Here is a 22,164-nt window from a genome sequence, read left to right as displayed (position 1 = left end):
TGCTTCCTTAGTTACAGGACGAGGGAAGAAGCATCCTGAGCCAGGGAGGGGTTTCGGTGGCCAGCCTTTCAACTGAAAAAGTTTTATCACAACTTTAGGGACAATTGGAAAATGAAGGGAAGTGGAGGAAACACCCACAGTTCCACTCCTCGAACATAATTTTCCACGTTTGTTCATTCCCTTTCAGGTATGTTTTCAAAGATACATTTTATATCGAGTTTCATTAATGCATTCAACACGTATTAATAAGCACCTTCAATATGCCAAGCCCAAACAGCCTGCCTTCATGGAGTATAAATCCTCATAGGTAGATGTGTAGAAAATTTTAGTTTGTAAATCACAGGCAATGATCATGTTTTTTCCTGATTCATACTACTCGCATTTTCTGTGTTATTAGAGACTTGTCATAATGATCATTTTAAACAAATGGAGTGTTTCTTCCAGAGGGTATGCCATGATTTTCCTAGCCGTTCTCACCTGATTGCTTCTGGTTTGTGGAGCCTATGCATAATCTTGGATAAAATATTTTAGTTCATTTCCTGGATATGAGGTTCCTAAGCCATACCACCTTGTTTTTCTAGATTAAAAGTGTATAATAAGAGAATTTGAAGGAAATAGACAGCACCTCTCTCTAGAGATGGAATTTTGAGTTAGAAGAATAGAGCTGCCACCTTCCTCAGTCCAAAATGGTCCCAGGAGAAGGTGGTGATTAAGTTTCAGTGAGATTTTTATTCATTCGACAGATGTTACTGAGAACCTGTGGTATGCTTGGCAGCATTCTTGATGCTAGGGATAGGAGGGTGAACGGGTAGATGAAGTCTTTGCCAATGTTGAGCTTGGTGCTGTTGAGAGGGCTTAAATTCAGTGTAGAAAAGGAATATATAGCTGCTTAATTCTTATTGGAAGGGGACTTAAAAATGCTTTTTTTAAGAGCCAAACTCGGTTCCAGCTCTTGTTAATGTTTATCTTACAGTGATGAGATGGTCTCAGCGTTACAAATCTTGACTTTAAATGGTTTGCATGTGTTTTCTGGGTACCTGGCTGGCTCAGTTGGTAAGCACGTGACTCTAGATCTTGGGTTTGTGAGTTCAAGCCCCATGCTGTGTGTAGAGAGTACTTAAAAATAAAATCTTAAAAAAAAATAAGTGGTTTGCTTGTGTTTTGGAACAAGGCAGGTAGGAAAAATATGTAAGTTTTCCTAAATGACTAGTTGGTATTATATCCTTAGGACCAACAAGAGAAGCTGATCTTGAAATGATTAGGAAAAGAAAGTTTTTCGTTTATATTCTTGCCCTTACTTTATCTGTTTTTAAAAACAGCTTTCTTGAGGTGTAATTGACATATAAAAACCACATATTTAAAGTGTACAATTGGGACGCCTGGGTGGCTCAGTTGGTTGGACGACTGCCTTCGGCTCAGGTCATGATCCTGGAGTCCCCAGATCGAGTCCCACATTGGGCTCCCAGCTCTACGGGGAGTCTGCTTCTCTCTCTGACCTTCTCCTCGCTCATGCTCTCTCTCACTGTCTCTCTCTCAAATAAATAAGTAAAATCTTAAAAAAAAAATCTCAAATAAATAAGTAAAATCTTAAAAAAAAAGTGTACAATTTTATAAGTTTGACATATATATACACACATACACACGCACATACGTACATACCCATGGACCCATCACCACAGTCAAGATAGTGAATCTCTCCAGTGTATTAGCCAGAGTAATCTTAGTTTGTATAAAGTGAAAGTAAATGCTGATTACAACTGGGACTTTTCACAAACCTACATTTTTTTATTTTTATTTTTATTTTAAAAAGATTTTGTTTATTTATTTGATAGACAGATCTCAAGTAGGGGGGAGAGGCAGGCAGAGAGAGAGAGGAGGAAGCAGGCTTGCTGCTGAGCAGAGAGCCCGATGCGGGCAGGACTCAATCCCAGGACCTTGGGGTCATGACCTGGGCCCAGGGCAGAGGCTTTAACCCACTGAGCCACCCAGGCGCCCCCTACATTTTTTTTTTTAAGTTAAACTATTGTTTATACAGATTAAAAGGCCATCTTAGGAAAATAAAACATGATCTTTGTAACAAATGCAAACAATGTAAAACTGGATAAAACAAAAATTGGGAGTCCCAGACTCTTCCTACAGAGGTAGCTTCCATACTTTTAAAGTCCCATTAAGAAAGAAAAATTGCTGCCAATTCTTTTTTGTTATTTCTGATTTTTGTTACACTTATTGAAAGATTTCCTTTGGGGGCATCTGGGTGGTTCAGGTGGTTAAGCATCTGCTTTCAGCTCAGGTCATGATCTTGGGGTCCTGGGATGGAGCCCCACAGTGAGCTCCCTGCTCATCGGGTACGCTGCTTCTCCCTCTCCCTCTGCCATTGCCCATGCTCAGGCTGGTGCATTCTCTCTCTTAGGAATAAAGTCCTTATTATTTTTTAATCTTACAAAGCTGCTGTGTAGATTTTTTTGTTATGTTCAATTAGCTGACCTATAATACAGCATTAGTTTTTGATGTGTTCAACAATTCATTAGTTGCATGTAACACCCAGTGCCCATCACCACACGTGCCCTCTTTAATACCCATCACCCTGTTATCCCACGTACCTACATCTTAATCACATTCAGTTGCATATTTGTCATATGCTTGACTGAGTGTAGTCAGTTACTGAAACCATGGGAATTTAGTTTTTAAAAAATGAGATTTTCAGTAAAGGTGCCGAGACAATTCAATGAGGAAAGAAAAGTCTTCTCAATAGTGTTGGAACAACTGGATATCCACATGCGTATGATGAAGTTGGACCCTTCCTTGTCTCTTATCATATATAAAAATTAACTCAAAATGGATCAAACACCCAAGTGTAAGAGCAGAATTGTAAGGCTCAGATAAAAACACAAGTATAAGTCTTTGTGACTTTGGATTAGGCAGTGGTTTTTTAAGACATGACACTGAAAGCACAGGTGGGTGACAAAACAAAAAATAGATAAAATTTAAAATTTCTGTGCTTCAGAGGACACCATCAAGAAAATGAAAAGGCGGTCCACAGTATGTGAAAAATACTTACAAATCATGTATCTGATAAGGGTCTAGTATCTTAAATATCCTGAGTAAGAGTCTTTAACTCTTTATTTTATTTATTTATTATTTTTTTTAAGTAGGCTGCACACCCAATGTGGGGCTTGAACTCATGTCCCTGAGATTGAGAGTCATATGTTTTATCAACGGAGCTAGCCAGGTGCACAAAGAGTTCTTTAACTCTTCTAAATAATCGGTAAAATGACAACCCAATTTAAAATGGACAAAAGATTTGAATAGCATTTCTACAAAGATGATACACAAATTCTCAATAAGAACATGAAATGTGTTCAATATCCCTCACTAGGGAGATGTGCATTGAGATCACAACGAGAGGGGCGCCTGGGTGACTCAGTGGGTTAAAGCCTCTGCCTTCGGCTCAGGTCATGATCCCAGGGTGCTGGGATCGAGGCCTGCATTGGGCTCTCTGCTCAGCGGGGAGCCTGTTTCCCCCTCTCTTCTGCCTGCCTCTCTGTCTACTTGTGATCTCTGTCAAATAAATAAATAAAATCTTAAAAAAAAAAAAAAGATCACAACGAGATACCACTTCTTCCGCTAGCATGGCTATAATTAAAATGATGGACAGTCAAAAAGATGGAAGACTTACACTGCTGGGAAAGTAAAATGGTGCAGCCCCTGGCAGTTCCTTAGAATATAAAACAATCACCATGTGACCTAGCAGTTCCATTCCTGACTATAATGTACACCCAAGAGAATTGAAAAGATATGTCCATGCAAAAACTTGTGCATGAATGTTGACAACGTCATTCATAATAGGCAACACGTGGAGATCACCTAAATATCTATCAGCTGATGAATGGAAAAACAAATGTGGTATGTCCAGACAATGGAATATTACTCCGCTGTAAGAAGGCAGGAAACACAGATACATGCCGCAATGATCCCGAATCTGGAGAAATGATGCTAAGTGAAAGAAGCTAGGTACAAAAGGCCACATATTACATGATTCTGTTTGTATGAAATGTACAGAATAGGAAAATCCATAGAGACAGTCAATTAGTGGTTGCCTAGGGCTGGGGGGAAGAGACAATGGGGACTGGTTACTAATGAGTACGAGGTTTCTGTTTGGTGTGAGGAAATGTTCTGGAAATTACATAATGGTGGTAGTTGCCGAATCCTTGTGACTATCCTTTTTTTTAAAAAAAAAGATTTATTTATTTATTTGACAGAGAGATCACAAGTAGAAAGAGAGGCAGGCAGAGAGAGAGAGAAGCAGGCTCCCTGCTGAGCAGAGAGCCCAATATGGGACTCGATCCCAGGACCCTGAGATCATGACCTGACCCGAAGGCAGCGGCTTAACCCACTGAGCCACCCAGGCGCCCCTCCTTGTGACTATCCTAAAAGTCACCTGTCTGTACATTTCAAAAGGGTGGCTTTTATGGTGTGTGAATCGTATCAAATTAAAAAGAAAAAAGAAAAACAGGGAGTAGATCATCAAGGCCTCAGAAAAAATGTGTGTATGCAGTAATGGGGCCAAACCTCATGTTCTTTCTTCAGAGGGAAGCACCTCAGACCCTTACCTAGAGCTGAGCTTTTCTTTCTTACTTTCTTTTTTTTTAGATTTATGTGTTTACTTGAGAGAGAGAGAGAGCAAGAGGGGGAGGGAAAGAGAATCTCAAGCGGATGTTGTACTGAGCACGGAACTGATGCAGGGCTTGATTCAGGACCCTGAGATCACGTCCAGAGCTGAAACCAGGACGCTTAGGCAGCTGCACCCCCCAGGTGCCCGCACAGAGTTTATTTTTAATTTAGATTAAGTTCTAACATTTGGATCATCTGGTTCCTTTGGTGCATACTAAGCCAGTTTATCACAACACTCCTCTAAAAACTACCCTCCCTCACAGAGCTGGCCCCGGCAGCCAAGGTTATACTATGTGACCTTATCAGCTGGGCCACACAGGGAACCTAACCTGAAAGGCCAATCAGATTCTCTCCTCTGGTACTATGGCACTGGGAGAGAAGCAGCCCTTTGTTCTCTGCAAATGACTAGAACTGAGTTGATGTAACCTTCTGGTTGTGGCAGAGTCACGTCTGTAGATTAGCCCAGCAGGGGAGTTTGCAGAAACAAGAGTGAAACAGATAGACAAAGGGACACAGAGGTGAGAGTGACTAAGAAAATGGCCTCTTCGGTTTCTAAGGAGTTTCTGTTTCCTGCTTCTGCCCCCTTGGTTTGCTTTGCCACCATTGGCTGATAATAAATGTTCACTTTTCCCCCTTAAGCTAGTAAGCTTTGAAATTTGGAACTGAAAATACTTTGGCTATGGTAGTAGGTTCCAAGAGGTGAAAAATGTACTGTCACTGGTAATGTGGGCATTAAATGTTTGTGTGACTGCAGCGGATTACAGGTAGGAGGCACTGCCAACAGGAAAAGCAGTAATAAATTAATAGCCCGTAAAAATAAATAAGTCCCTGTGAAAAGCAGAGCCAAGAACTCCAAAAAGATCACCATTTACTTGAGAGGCTTGTAGTGGCTGACCTTGGTATACCTGAGGTTACAGTGGTTGTGAGCCACAAAAGGCTCATTAGATGAAGCTGTATTTTTTGTTCAGGAGTATCTTTAATGGCAAAAAAATGTTTAAATGAAGTGTTCAGGCATTTAAAGATGTAAGATTCACTTATCTGGCACATAGACATTGTGAAATACATCATTGTATAACATAATGACAGATACATCTAGTCCAAATGTATAATTATATATACCTCCAGAAACAGCATATTCCCTAAATAAAGAATAAGTTGGTAGCAAAAGTGAGGAATAAATTATTTTATAATTTTGCTGCTTCTTTCCCCGGGGAGTCCTTGAGACTGAAGCTGTTATGGAATACAGAAGAAAAAAAAAAACAAAAAACCAAAAAACCTCACTGTTCTCTAATAGGCCATGTGCCGACCACAGCTAATCCTCCATCCCAGATCAGTGGCTCCCAACCCTATCCCACCCAGTGTCCCTTTAACAGGAAAGGTTTTCTAAAAATCTCATTAGGAGCCCTGAAAGAAATTAATATGCGCTGTAATCTATTTACACTCAAATATGTGTATACATGTGATATTTGTATATATATTTGGTTTGCATTTTCATAATTAATGATACTGAATTTTTCACGTGCCAGTCTCTACATCTCGGAGAAATGTCTGTTCAGATCCTTTGCCCATTTTTTCGTTGAGTGATTTGCCTCTAAATTTTGTGAGTTATGTATTCTAGGTACAGTTCTTTAACAGATATGTGCTCTGCAGATGTCTTCTCCCATTCAGTGTGGGGGGATTACAGTATTGAAATGGAGAAAATGGGAAGTATGATATTCTTGCAGATGGACTGGATCTATTTCTGTCACTGTGTTTCGAAATCCCAGCACATTTGACATTTGGTCTCAGATGTAAAAAAGACTTCAGAGACCACAGCCTTTGGACGACAACAGAGAATAGGGGATAGTTAAGGGGAAAAGCTGGGAACTCAAGAGGCGATGAAGTAGTTGTGAGAGCGACCTATAAGGAGAAAGGTATTCAGGAATGGATCCCGTGTGCCAGACACTGGGATATGATCATATACTGGTTGTGCATCCTTAGAGCTAGTAACTTTTCAGCATTGTGTTTCTTCATGTGTCAAATGGAGATCGGTGTTACTGTGTCAAGTACGATATTGTCTTTATGAAGGACACTGTTAAATGCTTTCTAGGGTTCATTTAATTCAGTCTCTCCCGAAGCACGAGGTGGGCACTGAGGAGTAAACAGACTTTGAGAGCCCACACTAACCGTAGAGTCGGGATTTGAGTCCACATTTGTCTGATTCCAGAATCTTTGCTTTTCACTATTTCATTATGTAGCCTTCAAATGTTGTGAAGTCACTTTGTTTGCTCTAAATCTTCGTGTAATGTTATGTGGGATTGTTTTTATGGTTCTGTTGCCTGCTGTGTACTAAGAGTAAGGCATAATGACGATTACAGGGATCAACTTGACATGGGAGAAACCTTGCTGGTAGAGATGATAGTTATTGGAAACCCATATGTTTTGTCCTGTTCCCTGATAGGAGCATACAATGTAACCAAATATCTTTCAAATTTACTTATGAACTATTAGATTCTAAATATTTGGAAGGATTAAACAACAGACTCAGGAAAATAAGACCCAAAGATATGGTCTCATTAGTGTCAAGTCTCATAACTTTCTAAGATGGGGTCTTAATGACTGTAGGAGACAGAATAATACCCTGTATCCCGGATCCCCGTCATAATCCAGGAAACTTGTGACTTTGTTACCTTCTGTGGCAAAAGAGACTTTGCCAATGTGATTAAGGATTTTGAGATGGGGAGATTGTCCTGGATTATGCAGGTGAGTTTATTCACAAGGGTCCTTTAAAAAATGGACAGGAGGGGCTGAAGCATCAGTCAGAAAAGGCCTATGACAACAGCAGCGCAGGTCAGAGTGATGAGATTGCTAGCGAGGGGCCACATGAGCCAAGGAATGAGGCTGGAAAAGGTCAACAGGTGAATTCCCTGTAGAGCCTTCAAAGGAATGCAGCCCTGCCAAGGCCTTGATTTTATTAGCCCACAAGACCCATTTTGGGTTTCTGACCTCCAGAACTACATAATGATATATTTGTATTGTTTTAAGCCACTAAATTTGTGGCAGTTTGTTACAGCACCAATAGGAAATGATACAGTTACTAACTCCGTAGAAATATTATGAATATAAGAGTTGTAATTCAGATTAAGCTAGAAAGGATTTTATTTACCATTAATGATTTTAGTCACTAATCTCTGGACAGTTTGGTTTGTTTCCTTCTGGGAGGATTTTGGTGTAAGTTTTTCTGTGTACACTCAAATATGTGGCAAGAGACCAGGACTTGAGGGAGAAGTGCAGCACTAACTCAATTAGATAAATGATTATTCCCCAACAAAATAAGTTTTACTTATTTTACTTATTTATTTATTTATTTATTTTAAAGATTCTATTTATTTATTTGGCAGAGAGAATGAGAGAGCACAAGCTGGGGCAACAGTGGGGAGAGAGAGGGAGAAGCAGACTCCCTGCCGAGCAGGAAGCCAGATTCGGGGCTCAATCCCAGGACCCTGGGATCATGACCTGAGCCAAAGCCAGATGCCCAACCATCTGAGCCACCCAGGTGCCCCCAAAAGAAGTTTTATAAGCATGGGGGGAAAAAAAAAACCCTCTCACCCAAACGAAATGAGAGCTTTAAAAAAATTCAAGACCATTTGTGTGAATTTGGATTTTTTTTCTCATAAAAAATAAATGGAAAAATAAATCTTTTTAACAGAGTAAAAATGTTCGCCCCATTTAATAGTTTTGTGGTAACTAGGTAGGAATCCTATTCAGTGGTAGAAAAAGATACTGTGGTAGGTGATGTAAAGAGACAAAGGCTGCAAAGCACATATGTTTAACTTTAGAAGTTTAGAGTGATTAGAATCCCACTCAGGATGTATGTGGTACAGCTTAAACCAGGGGAAGTCAATCCTTGCGTGATAACCATCCCAGTTTGCCTAGGACTGAGATGGGATTTTCAGTGCTAAAACTGGGGAAGTCCCCTGGCAAACAGGGTGAGCTGGTGACCCTTGGAAGGACTAAGTCATCTAGCTTCAGGAAGGCTCATGATAGCGTGGACCCTGAGCCAGGCCCTCACCAGCCATGGACTCTGCTTACCATACTTCCCCTCCCCACCACCCCGCCCCGGGGTCCACCTCAAGCATCACTCTTAAGAGACTTGTCCTGGTTAAACTTGAATTAGATCTGTTAACAAAAACCAGAAGGGGTTACTGCAAGAAGCAGGGATGCTTTCTAAGAATTGTAGTCTCTAAACCTGACCTTCCCTGATTTTACATCAAACAACTTCAGGCTTACCTGGAAGTCTGAAGAAAAATGAAACAAAACAGTAGCAAGAACAAAAAGCATCAAGGATGTACTTTTTTTTTTTTTTTTAAGATTTTATTTATTTATTTGACAGACAGAGATCTCAAGTAAGCAGAGAGGCAGGCAGAGAGAGAGGAAGGGAAGCAGGCTCCCTGCTGAGCAGAGAGTGGGCTGGATCCCAGGACCCTGGGATCATGACCTGAGCCAAAGGCAGAGGCTTAACCCACTGAGCCACCCAGGCTCACCAAGGGTGTCCTTTTTATGGGACTTGTCTCATAATGAAAACCCATCTCCTTTGTGCTTTATTGAAGACAGTTTTCTGGAATATACGGATTGTGTGTTAATCTTCCCCAACCCCCAATGATCATTGTATTTTATTAGCCAAGGAACAGTCTCTATCAGATCTAAATCCAACACAATGGAACCCAGGTTTCTTTGGCAAAAGAAACACAGAACTTTCTATTCCAAAAACCACCTACATGTGAGTGATACTTAAAGGACTTAAAGTCCTATTTTACAGTTGAGTTAAAGCTCCGTCTCATTTGTTTTTGATAAAACACTCTGGAAATGTTGCCTTTTTCTTACTATTATGCCCCCTCCTGTCCTAAGAGATTTGGTAATAATTGGTGGCTAAGAGAGAAACGAAAGCACAGAGGGAGGGACCCGTCAGACTCCAAAAACGTTGACCTGATCATAACATTTCTGTTGTCTGGATGCAGATAGCAATAATCTCTAAGTTCATATAAGCAAACCACAAAGCCTTCTGTTGGGATAATCCCAGGTCTTTTCTGTCCTTAAGTGTGGTCTGTGACAACTGTGCACCGGAGTAGTCTGGTAACTCTGAAGTGTTAGGTGTGTGTGCTATGAGCCGCGCTGAGATCCGTGAGGTGTGTAGAGCGCGCCATGGGTTAGCTCAACCAAGAGCAAGTGTTTGTGGAGGATGGCATCTTATCTCTACAGTTTCTTCCCCTTTTCTGGTTTTATCATTTCTCTCTTAGTAGGAAATTAAATGGGAAGTTGGGTGATATGCTACAGTTATTTTTTGGAGTCAGCTGACCGTCAGCTGACTCTTTCCTGCCCTGAGAATTATCCAGAAGGCTCATCTCATGCTTCTTGCAATTAGCCTATTTATTAGGGGTGGGATCCATTGGCCTCAGCCTTCTGTTTGGCTCAAATCTGCCATTTGGCTTTGGTTTTGGTCTCAGCCTCTGGAAACCCAAGTAGTCATATGATTACTTCAACATCATTTCTGGCCTGTCTGAACTCGTATGCCATCATGAATGTGGGATTGCATAATTAACCATTGTCTCCAGCCAGAGTGTCGATGTCAGCAATCTGAATGAAGCTTGTTACTATGATGTTGTTAATACATTTTTTTTTTAATTTTTTATTTTTTATAAACATATATTTTTATCCCCAGGGGTACAGGTCTGTGAATCACCAGGTTTACACACTTCACAGCACTCACCAAAGCACATACCCTCCCCAATGTCCATAATCCCACCCCCTTCTCCCAAACCCCCTCCCCCCAGCAACCCTCAGTTTGTTTTGGATGTTGTTAATACATTAATATTCACTTTTGAATGTAGGTGAGCATTCTAGTTGTAACTGGAATGAAAAAAGTCTCCTTAGGTTCTTTGTATGTTGAAATTTTGTCAGTAGTTGAAATATACACTTAGATTTATAACTAATGTGAAATAACGATTGAAATGATTTCAGTTTCCAAAATAACTAAGAACTCTCAAATAGTTTAATAAAACAATTTCTGGACAGACTATTCGGAGAGGTTTTTGGTGACTAAGTAATAATTTGAATAAGAGTAAAGGCATATGGGTGCCTGGGTGGATCAGTCCGTTGAACTTGATTTCAGCTCAGGTCATGATCTCAGTCCAGGTCCTGGAATCAAGGCCCCAGTCGGACTCCATGCTCAGTGGGGAGCCTGCTTGAGATTCTCTCCCCTCCCCGCCCCTCCACCACCTCTCTTTCTCTCTAAATTAAATACTTAAAAAAAAATAATAAAGGCCTAAAGATATTAGATATTTAAAATACCAGTGAAGAAAATCTGTAACTTACTCTTGAAAATATTCAGATAGTATCTTCAAGCAGTTTGCAGAGCTTCAGTTTATGGGATCATCTCCATGAAATTACATCATTATCAGAAACTCAGTTTTCAAGTACAGAAGTTGAAGAGAATATGTCTTTACCATGATGATATGGCATCTAGAGGGAAGGAAAATTTGATAATTTTGTGGCGACATCTCAGTCAACAGTGCCTTATTCTGGCAAAGCAGCCAAAAGTATCTTAGCTCTAGCTTTGAAACATTAAATGGTGAACATCTAATCAATATCCAGATGTTCAGTGGACCAATTACAATGACAACCCTAAGGAATTAATGTTCCTATATTATAAAAATCAAACTTGAAAATTTGAGTAGTAAAATACAGTAGTAAAATTGAAATAAGCCTTTGGAAAATCTATTCTTGTACTTATGGCAGTGATATTGGGCTGTGGTTATTGATTTTAACACTCAGCCATCTGGCCAAGTGTGTATTTAGCTGGAGTGTAAGGTGTATGGTATGTAAGTGTATTCACATAACACAAAATTAACTTTTTTTTAGATTTATTTATTTATTTTAGAGAGAAAGAGTGTGAGCGTTGGCGGGGGAGGGGCAGCGGGACAAGGAGGGAGAGTCTTAGCAGACTTCATGCTGAGCATGGAGCTCACAGCCTGAGATCATGACCTGCGCAGAAACCCCAAATGGGATGCTTAACCACTGCCACCCAGGCACCCCTAAAATTAACTATTTTAAAATGAACAATTCATTGGCATTTAATACACATACAATGTTGTGCAACCCCTACCTTTATCTAGGTCCGGATCACTTGTATCCCCCGCAAAGGAAACCCTACACCCATTTAGCAGTGGTTCCCCCGTTCCCTCTCCCTCCCAGCTCCTGGCACTTGCCCATCCGCTCTCTGTCTTTATGGAGTCACCTAGTCTGCATAGTTCATGTAAATGGAATCCTACAACAAGTGGCATTTTATGTCTGGCGTCTTTCATTTGGGATCATGTTTTTGAGGTTCATCCACATGATAGCATGTATCAATATTTCATTCCTTTTCATGGCTGAATAATATTCTTTTGTATGGATATATCACATTTGTTTATCCACTGTTTAGATGATGGACATTGGGGTTGCTTTCACCTTTTGGCTAGCGTGAACAGTGCTGCAGAGGACACGTATGTACAAGTATTAGTCCGAGTCCCTGTTTTCGATCCTTGCTGTATGCACCTAAGAGGGGGATCGCTGGGTTATACTGTAATTCTGTGTTTAACTTCTTGTGGGACCACCAAACTGATCCCCCCCCCATTATTCTTCATACCCAAGTTGTGTGCACAGTTGTCTGCTGAGCTAGAAATTCATTGTTTCTTTAAGTGGCTCCCCAGATAACCATGGTGTGGTAACGCCGTGTCGCTGGAAGGATCAGATTCCAGAGACCTTTGCCAGGATTTACAAGTTGTCCTTGTACCTGGGCAAATCTGCTGAAGACAAACGCCAACATCTGTGCTGGGAAGAACTCACCCGGCCTCAGTTGTGCTGGCTTACCGGGGACGTTCATCTGTGCAGTCATCAAATAGTTACTCAGCATGTGGTATTTACCGGGAACCAAACAGGCCAAGATCTCTGCCTCAGGAAGCTTACATTCCAGTGTCAGGAGACAGGCAGCAGACAATAAAAATAATAAGTAGGGGCAGTCAGAGACGGCCACGCAAATTTATTAGCCTGTGGTTGTTTATAATTCTCTTAGTATTTAAAAAAAAATTTCTGTTTAGACTGTCATTAAGTTCTCTTTTTCTTTTTTTAAAAAATATTTAATTTATATGGGACGCCTGGGTGGCTCAGTTGGTTAAGCGGCTGCGTTCGGCTCAGGTCATGATCCCAGCATCCTGGGATCGAGTCCCACATCGGGCTCCTTGCTTGGCAGGGAGCCTGCTTCTCCCTCTGCCTCTGCCTGCCACTCTGTCTGCCTGTGCTTGCTCTCACTTCTCTCTCTATGACAAATAAATAAAATAAAATCTTTAAAAATATATATATATTTAATTTATTTAATTGACAGACAGAGATCACAAGTAGGCAGAGAGGCAGGCAGAGAGAGAGAGAGAGGAGGAAGCAGGCTCCCTGCAGAGCAGAAAGCCTGATGCGGGACTCGATCCCAGGACCCCGAGATCACGACCCGAGCCAAAGGCAGAGGCCCAACCCACTGAGCCACCCAGGCACCCAGTTCTCTTTTTCTGTTGTTTATTGACTTCTTTCTCTTAGACACACATCTCTGACAAGACTTCTGTCTTTTTACTTTTTTCACAGAACCAGCTTTTAGTTTTGTTAGTTGTCTCAGTTGTTTGGTATTTCATTGATTTCTGCCCCAAGAGTTATTATTTCCTTCTTGTTTCTTTCAGTTGATTCTGTTGCTCCTTTTCCAGGGTTTCAGGTCGAATGCTTGGGCTCCTGTCTTTTTGAACCTTCCTTGTTCCTGATAAATGTATATAGAGCTATATGTTTCCCTTTAAAGTAGTGCTTTTGCTGTGTCCCACCAGTTTTGACATGTGCTGTTTTCATTATCACTCAGTTTTACACATTTCCAAAAATCACTTAGCAGTATGTTACTTGGCTTCCGCATAGTTTTAAAATCCATCTTTAAAAAATGAATTTCTTGGGTCGCCTCGGTGGCTCAGTCATTAAGCATCTGCCTTCGGCTCAGGTCATGGTCCCAGGGTCCTGGGATCCAGCCCCACATTGGGCTCCCTGCTCAGTGGGAAACCTGCTTCTCCCCTCCCTCTGCTCGTGTTCCCTCTCTCTCTGTCAAATAAATAAATAAAATCTTTTTAAATAAATAAATAAGGAATTTCTCATTTCATTGAAATGCAGTTGGAGAGCCTAGTCTGTATCATATTGATTGCTGAAGTGATTCATGTCTGCTTTTGTCCATGCTCCATGTGCACTTTAAAAGAATGTGCATTCATGGCTGGGTGCTGAATTCTCTATAAGTCTCTTAGCTGAAGGGAGGCCCTCTCTAAGGGAGTACATTTAAGCTGAGATTCGAATGTCAAAAAGAACCACCTCTGAAAATCTGGGAAGAAAGGATCCTAGGCAGAGGAGATAGCAGGTATAATGGCCCTGAGGTATGGACAAGCATTGTATGTCCCAGGAGCAGAAAGGGGGCAGTATGAATGGAGCATCGTGAGCAAGGAAGAGAGTCAAGTGAGCTAAGATCCTGAGAGGAAGCCAGGGCCCAGGTCAAGTAAGGCCTCACAGGCTATTGTATGGACTTTTAATTTAATTTTTAAAAACATTTATTTGAGAGAGAGAGAGAGAGCACAGATGGAGGGTGGTGAGGGGAAGGGGCAGAGGGAGAGAGAGTCCCAAGCAGACTCCCTGCCGAGTGTAGAGCATGGTGTGGGGCTTGATCTCATGACCCTGAGATTGGGACCTGAGCTGAAACCAAGAGTTGGATGTTTATCCAACTGAGCTACCCAGGCACCCCATGGACTTTTGGTTTTAATTACCACAGTTCATTCATTGACCACTTGCCAGGTGCTGTGCTAAGCAATTTATATAAGCTGAACGTGAAGTACAAATTGATCACATTTTATTTTATTGTATTTTTTTGAAGATTTTATTTATTTATGTGTCAGACAGAGCGAGCGAGCACACAAGCAGGGACAGGAATAGGCAGAGAGAGAAGCAGACTCCCTGCTGAGCAAGGAGCCCAGTGTGGGACTCGATCTCAGGACCCTGGAATCATGAACTGAGCTGAAGGCAGACAAGACACTTAACCGACTGAGCTACCCAGGTGCCCCTGATCTCATTTTATACAATAGAGGAATCACTTTGATATTAAAAGTAGCTTAGTGATCATATTTAGCCCTGTCCTTTCCTTTTGTAAATAAGAAAACTGAGATAGAGTCTCGAGGATTCTCATAGCTAGTTGTTTGCGGCCCAGGCTCTGGACATCCCTGTCTCTTTGATAGATAAGCTCCTAAAAAGGAGAACTCCATTTTTATATAATTTCATTGAAATGTTACTGAAGAGAATCTTACCTTGTTAGGAACCCTCTGTAAACCAGAGGTCCCTTTTACCCATACTATGTGTGGATTTTGTACATCTAGATTTTTACTGATCTGTTTTATTTCAAGTAAGTGCCCCACAGAGACTCCTTCCTCTCCTAAAACACTCTGCTGTCTCTAATTTTACCCTTCTGCTGCAGGTTGACATTTGGATGCGTTCCTATGAGGCAGCAGCTTCACTGCCCTGTCTTCTCCTGGGGGCCACCTTCATTTCCAGGACGACCCATCTTACCCTTTTTTGATGAGGCCTCTGTGGCACATTCAAAAGCCTCCACATCCCAGAGACACTCAGTAATTGCCCACTGGCATTGCCTGGCTGGCTGCATGCGGGTTTTCCCACTTCACCCGCCTTCGAGGCCAAGCCACTTTGGCCTCCTGGCAACATAGGGGCAAATGTGGATGGACTCTGAGCAAGCAAAGCTGAATCCGGGGCCTGCGCCAGGCTGTCCTCACTCTGAATGGCCACTATGCCCATTCGACGCCTGCCTGCCTGCGAGCCTAACTCAACCCAGGGATCAGCAAGTGCCCTTGTGAACCTTGTCCTGTGGTGCTTTATCTGACCTTGAAGGCAGAGTTATTCCCATCAGAAAAGGAGGTATTTTTTCCCTGCTGGTGGACCACAAAGTCAATGCCTCGGGCAGCGTCAGTGCTTGAGTTCCACCCTAAGAAAGCCAAAGGTGAGATTTATCTCCATGAAACCCCGGCTTATCTCTTCTTCCTTGCAGATCCTTGCAAATACTCTTCTGGCTTGCGGGCCCTTCTGGGGATCTGTAATATTTTCTTACAAGACACGTATTACATGATTTTGGAGGGTGTGAGGAAATCTGAATAGCAAGCTGGCCTCAGCCTTCATCTGAGACTCAGACCGAAAGAATGTAGAGATGCTGCAAAGAAAGTATCTATTTTTAATGCTATAAAGAAATATCCACAAAATATAAAAATTGTACAGTTGCCTATTGATGAAGTTCTTGAACCTAGGTGAGGTTCAATGGGGTGAGGTTCGGAGCCGACGGCTAAGAAAGAATTCTTTAGACGTCTTTGGTGCAAAAAGGTGGTTTATTAGAGCACGGGGACAGGACCCGTGGGCAGACGGAGATGCTGCTGCACCGGGCATGTGAGGAGTGGCTGGTTATATACACAGGAGTTGGGTAGGTGAGGACAAAGGGTTGTTCAGAAGGGCTGTTGGGGTAAAGAAGACTGTCAGGATATTGAAGGCCTGGTTACTATCAAGCCAAGGCCACTTTCCCTCTAACAAGGCACTAACATAAAGACAGTTGGGAGTCTCCTGGTAGAATGTTACATTCCTGCTATCAAACATCCTTGTTAGTGAGATTTAGGTTTAGAAGAAATTTAACTTTATTTACTTTTCTTTCTACCTCCGCCTCCTTCGGTTTTTTATGGAGGGGAGGGTAACGTTAGGGCTTGAGGAACTGAGTTAGTGTCTTTGGAAATTGGGCTATTGATAAGGTAACTTCTTTGTTGTAAATCTCAAGGACATTTGTAAACCAAGAGAGACTCCTGCCTTGCAGGACTGTGATCTCTGCAAGATAACCATTTGTTCTTCTTTTAGGGCAGTCAGGGGTGCCTGTGGAATGTCACACATATTATCAAGGGGAGTGGGAGGAGAGGGGGTGCAAGGCGCCAGCCCCTGCTCCGTTCTCAGCCGGCCTCCTGCTCCCTCATCACCTATGATTATTTTTTATTTTTGTGTTTGGCAATTTAAAAAATTATAAATGTACATAAATTTTATTTTAACTATTTTTTAAAAGAGTTTATTTATTTATTTGACAGAGAGAGAGATCCCAAGTAGGCAGAGAAGCAGGCAGAGAGAGAGGGGGAAGCAGGCTCCCAGCTGAGCAGAGAGCCCGATGTGGGGCTCGATCCCAGGACCTTGGGATCATGTCCTGAGCCGAAGGCAGAGGCTTAACCCACTGAGCCACCCAGGTGCCCCAATTTTAACTATTTTTAGTTGTACATTTCAATGACATTAAGTACATTTACAATGTTGGGCAACCATCCGTCACCATCCATCTCTAGAACTTTTTTATCATCTCAAATAGAGGCTCTGTACCCATTAAACACTTTCTATTTCCCTCTTCGGCGAGTGTCTGGTAACCTTTATTCTGCTTTCTGTCTATGGATTTGCCTGTTCTGGATATTTCTTATAAACAAAATGGTACAGTATGTGGCTTCTTGTCTGACTTATTTCACTTAGCATCATGTTTTTAAGGTTCATCCATGTTGTAGAATGTATCAGAACTTTATCCCATTTTATGGCCAAAGAATATCCCATTGTATAGATATATCCCATTTTGCTTATCTACTCATCTGTTGGTGGACACTGGGTTGTTACCATCTTTTTTTTTTTTTTAAAGGTTTTATTTATTTATTTGACAGAGCTCGCAAGTAGGCAGAGAGGCAGGCAGAGAGAGAGAGAGGAGGGAAGCAGGCTCCCTGCTGAGCAGAGAGCCCAGATGTGGGGCTTGATCCCAGGACCCTGGGATCATGACCTGAGCCAAAAGCAGAGGCTTTAACCCAGAGCCACCCAGGTGCCCCGAGTTGTTGTCAGTGGACACTTATGTACAGGTGTCTATTTGAGTCCCTGCTTTCAATTCTGTGGGGTATATACCTGGAAGTGGAGTAACTGGATCCTATGGAGATTCCGTATTTAAGTATTTGAGGAACTGCCAAGTCCATGCATTACATTTTATATTAGAATACATTTGTCACAATTAAAAAGAAAGAAGGGAGGGACGCCTGGGTTGCTCAGTCGGTTAAGCATCTGCCTTTGACTCAGGTCAGGATCCCAGTGTCCTGAGATCAAGTCCCATGTCAGGTTTCCTGCTTAGCAGAGTGTCTGCTTCTCCCTCTGCCTCTGACCCTCCCCCCTGCTCATGCTCTCTCTCTTTCAAATAAGTAAATAAAATCTTTACCAAAAACATAAAATAAAGAAGGGAGGTGTATTTGGTAGCACTGTCATAACAAAGCACCACGACAGAGTGGTTTAAGCAATAGAAATCTGTTTCCTCACAGTTCTGGAGGCTGAAAGTCTGAGATCTTGGTGTTGGCTTCTCTCCTTGTCCACTCCTATATCGTCACATGATTTTCCCTCTGTGTCAGTGTCTTAATCTCCTCTTCTTAGAAAAACACCAGTCAGATTGGATTAGAGCTAATTTTACCTTAGTTACCTCATTGAAGACTACATCCCCAGATCCAGCCATGTTCTGAGGTGACGGGAGTTAGGACTTCAGTGTATGCATCAGTGGAGGGGGGCGGCAAAATTTACCCCATAACAGTGGGCAAAGAGCCAGCCATAGGCCAACTATTCATTGACTTCCCCAAACAAAGCATGGTAGAGGAAAACTGGAAGGATGGTTTTTAATTTTGATTTTTGGATTTCAGGAAATGGCATTGACCTTTTCTGATATTCCTCAATTGATTTGTCATTATCCAGGGCATATTCCAATGAGGAATGAGGTAATGAGGCGGCACTTCTTTGTCTTCCTTTTTTTTTTTTTTAAGATTTTTATTTATTAGGGGCACCTGGGTGGCTCAGTTGGTTAAGCATCTGCCTTTGGCTCATTTCATGATCCCAGAATCCTGGGATCAAGTTCCTCATTGGGCTCCTTGCTCAGCGGGGAGCCTGCTCCTCTGCCTGCTGCTCCCCCTTCTTGTGCTCTCTTTCTCTCTTTCGACAAATAAATCTTTTTTTAAAAATATTTTTATTATTTGAGAGAGAGCGAAAAAGCTTGTGTGAATGTAGTGGTGGATGGGCAGAGGGAGAGAGAATCTCAAGCAGAGTCCCCACTGAGCACAAAGCCGGGTGTGGGGCTCGATCTCACAACTTTGAGATCAGGACCTGAGTTAAGACCAAGAGTCAGACATTTAGCCAATTGAGCCACCCAGGCGCCCCTTCTTTGTTTTCTTAAATGTACATTCAGGTTTAAATGTTCTTAACAACTACTCTCTGTGCCGGAAATAAAAGAGAGAGCTCTAATTAAAGGCTCACATTCTCCTTAAGGAAAAATGTCACACAGATGTATTCTTCCTCGAACATCTCTCAATATCATGTGCTCTCCTTCTTTGGCATCATTTTAAGTTGTTGCATGTGGCTGTATTACATGAGTGTGCCATCATTTATTGGACTAACCCCCTTTTGTTGGATCTAAAGGGATTTAACAACATTTTTTCTTTTCTTCTATCCCCACCTCCAAATTAGTAGTCCAGGTTGCTTACTGAATCACTCCTCTGTGGTCCCAGGTGACTTCCTAAGTAATTTCCCATCCCAGGGTTTCTCTCTAGCCAACATCCTCGTGGCTGCCTGAAGGATGTTCTTGTTTGTTTGTTTGTTTTCCTTAAAGATTATATTTTTTATTTGTCAGAGAGAGGGAGAGAGAAAGAATGAGCATGCGCACAAGGCAGGGGGAGCAGCAGGTAGAGGAAGAAGCAGGTTCCCTTCTGAACAAGGAGCCTGATGCAGGGCTGGATCCCAGGACCCTGGGATCATGACCTGAGTGAAAAGCAGACTCTTAACTGACTGAGCCACCCAGGCATCCCTGCCTGAAGGATGTTCTTTTGTTTGTTTGTTTGTTATTAACCTATAATGAATTATTTTCCCCAGGGGTACAGGTCTGTGAATCATCAGACTTACACATTTCACAGCATTCACCATAGCACATTCCCTCCGCAATGTCCATAACCCCACCACCCACTCCCTACCCCCCACCCCCAGCAACCCTCAGTTTGTTTTGTGAGATTAAGAGTCTCTTATGCTTTGTCTCCCTCCCCATCCCATCTTGTTTGATTTTTTTCCCTCCCGACCCCCCACAACTCCACCACCCTGCCTCTCAAATTCCTCATATCAGAGAGAACATGTAATAATTATCTTTTTCTGATTGACTTATTTCATTTAGCATAATACCCTCTAGTTCCATCCACATCGTTGCAAATGGCAAAATTTTGTTTCTTTTGATGGCGCTTAGTATTCCATTGTATGTATATATACCACATCCTGAAGGATGTTCTTAACTCACTGCTTTCCTTGTGTCCCTGAATGCCCAAGAATGGCTCTTTCTTGACTTTGCAATTGGTCCAAACACTTCTGCCTTTTTTTCTTCCCCCAGGATTTTCTGCACATCAGTCTCTTTTCATCTTCTACTTTCTTCCCATTCTGGGGAGCTAGCCAGGTCCCCCAGCAATCTGAGTACATACCATACTCGTTCCCTTCTGGGCCTGGCTCATGCTGTTGTTCCTTTCAAGGGTGGCTCTTCTCCTCCCCCCAGATGACGTTTCTGGCCTCTTCATCCAGGGAGGCCCAGCTCCTGTCTCGAGAGCTTCACAGATTGCCTGTAGTTACCCTTGCCTATATGGATTTTGCCTTTCTTTGCAGTTTTGGTTCAGTGAGATGGGCCCACACAGTTCATGAAGCAGTAAGAAAACAAGGCTTTGTCCCTCCCTGGATAGACTTAAAAGACAAAGATGTGTTGTAAATGTCCCCGCCACACCGGCCATATGACAGTTCTTGGAACATGCTCACTTTTTTTCCCACTTCCGTGTTTGCCCTTGCTGTCCCTCTGTTCCTCCAACGTGTCCCAGCCAGCTTCTTCCTGACATTCGGATCTAGCTTAAATGTCACTTCCTTGGAGAGGCCATCCCTGATCCCTATCAGAAGTAACCCCGTGGTTCCTGTTACGGCGTGCTGCTTGTTTTTCTTATGCCCTTTACCCCAAGGGGTTCTCATCTCATTTCTTTTTTTTTCTTTTTTAAAGATTTTATTTATTTATTTGACAGACAGAGATCACAAGCAGGCAGAGAGGCAGGCAGAGAGAGAGGAGGAAGCAGGCTCCCCGCTGAGCAGAGAGCCCGATGTGGGGCTCGATCCCAGGACTCTGAGATCATGACCTGAGCCGAAGGCAGCGGCTTAACCCACTGAGCCACCCAGGCGCCCCTCATCTCATTTCTTTATACATTGCTCACCCGCTTCCTTCACTGCACTTAACCTCCTGGACAACCTGGCTTGTTCACCTGTTTATCCCTAGTACCTGCATAGTGCCAAGATGGGCAGTAAATGAGCGATTAGTGAGATTGGATGGAATGGGGGGCAGAAAAGGGGGACGTGGGCAGGGGACATGGAAACGGTCACTTGAATTTCTGGTTTGGGAGATTGAGCTGATGGCAGGTGGTGCTACTAGTAACTGAGCTTGGGATTTCTGGAGGAGCATCTGTGGCTGAGGTGGAGTGAGCAGAAGTAGTGACTTCTCCTTTGTACTCATTTGATTTATCTCTAAACTATTTCAGTGGAATATTTAGAGGTTATTAAATAGGCACCATCCAAATCACAGTAATAGTTAGACATATGGTTAAACTTTAAAAAATAATAATAGCTAACATATTAAAAAAATTTAACTTTATTTTTTTATTAACATATAATGAATTATTAGCCCCAGGAGTACAGGTCTGTGAATCGTCAGGCTTGCACAATTCCCAGCGCTCACAATAGTACATGACCCCGCCAATGTCCATAACCCAGCCACCCTATCCCTAACCCCCTTAGCTAACATTTAAAAAAAAGATTTATTTTAGAGAGCGTGCAAGTGGGAGGGACAGAGGGAGAATTAAATTAAATTAAATTTAATTTAAATTTAATTATTTGTTTGAGAGAGAGAGAGAGAGCAAGCACAAGCAGGTAGAGGAGCAGAGGGAGAGGGAGAAACGGGGTTCCCCACTGAGCAGGGACCCTGGGATCATGACCTGAGCCAAAGGCAGACGCTTAACCAACTGAGCCACCCAGGCGCCCCCTTTTAAAATTTTATTTATTTATTTATTTTAAAGATTTTATTTATTTATTTGACACAGAGAGAGATCACAAGTAGGCAGAGAGTCAGGTCAGGCAGGCCCCCTGCTGAGCAGAGAGCCCAATGAGGGGCTTGATCCCAGGACCCTGAGACCATGACCTAAGCTGAAGGCAGAGGCTTAAGAGAGAGAGCACACTCATCAGGAGTAAGGGGGAGGAGCAGAGAGAGAAGCAGGCTCCCCACTGAGCAGCAAGTCTGATGTGGGGCTCTATTCTAGGACCTTGAGATCAGGG

At 42.4% G+C, this 22,164-nt stretch overlaps 1 protein-coding gene across 1 annotated transcript in view; it reads left to right on the top strand.

Moving 5' to 3' along the window:
- Positions 1 to 104: 104 nt before the first annotated feature.
- IFT81 (intraflagellar transport 81) overlaps positions 105 to 22,164 on the top strand; it is a 225,667-nt gene continuing 203,607 nt past the window's right edge. The window contains exon 1 of the mRNA XM_032309047.1: positions 105 to 187. The gene's annotated coding sequence lies outside the window, so the exon portion shown is untranslated. The remainder of the gene's footprint in view (positions 188 to 22,164) is intronic.

This window comes from Mustela erminea, chromosome 13 (assembly GCF_009829155.1).
Source record: "Mustela erminea isolate mMusErm1 chromosome 13, mMusErm1.Pri, whole genome shotgun sequence".
Taxonomy (NCBI): domain Eukaryota; kingdom Metazoa; phylum Chordata; class Mammalia; order Carnivora; family Mustelidae; genus Mustela; species Mustela erminea.
This window is presented reverse-complemented; position numbering and strand designations above follow the sequence as displayed.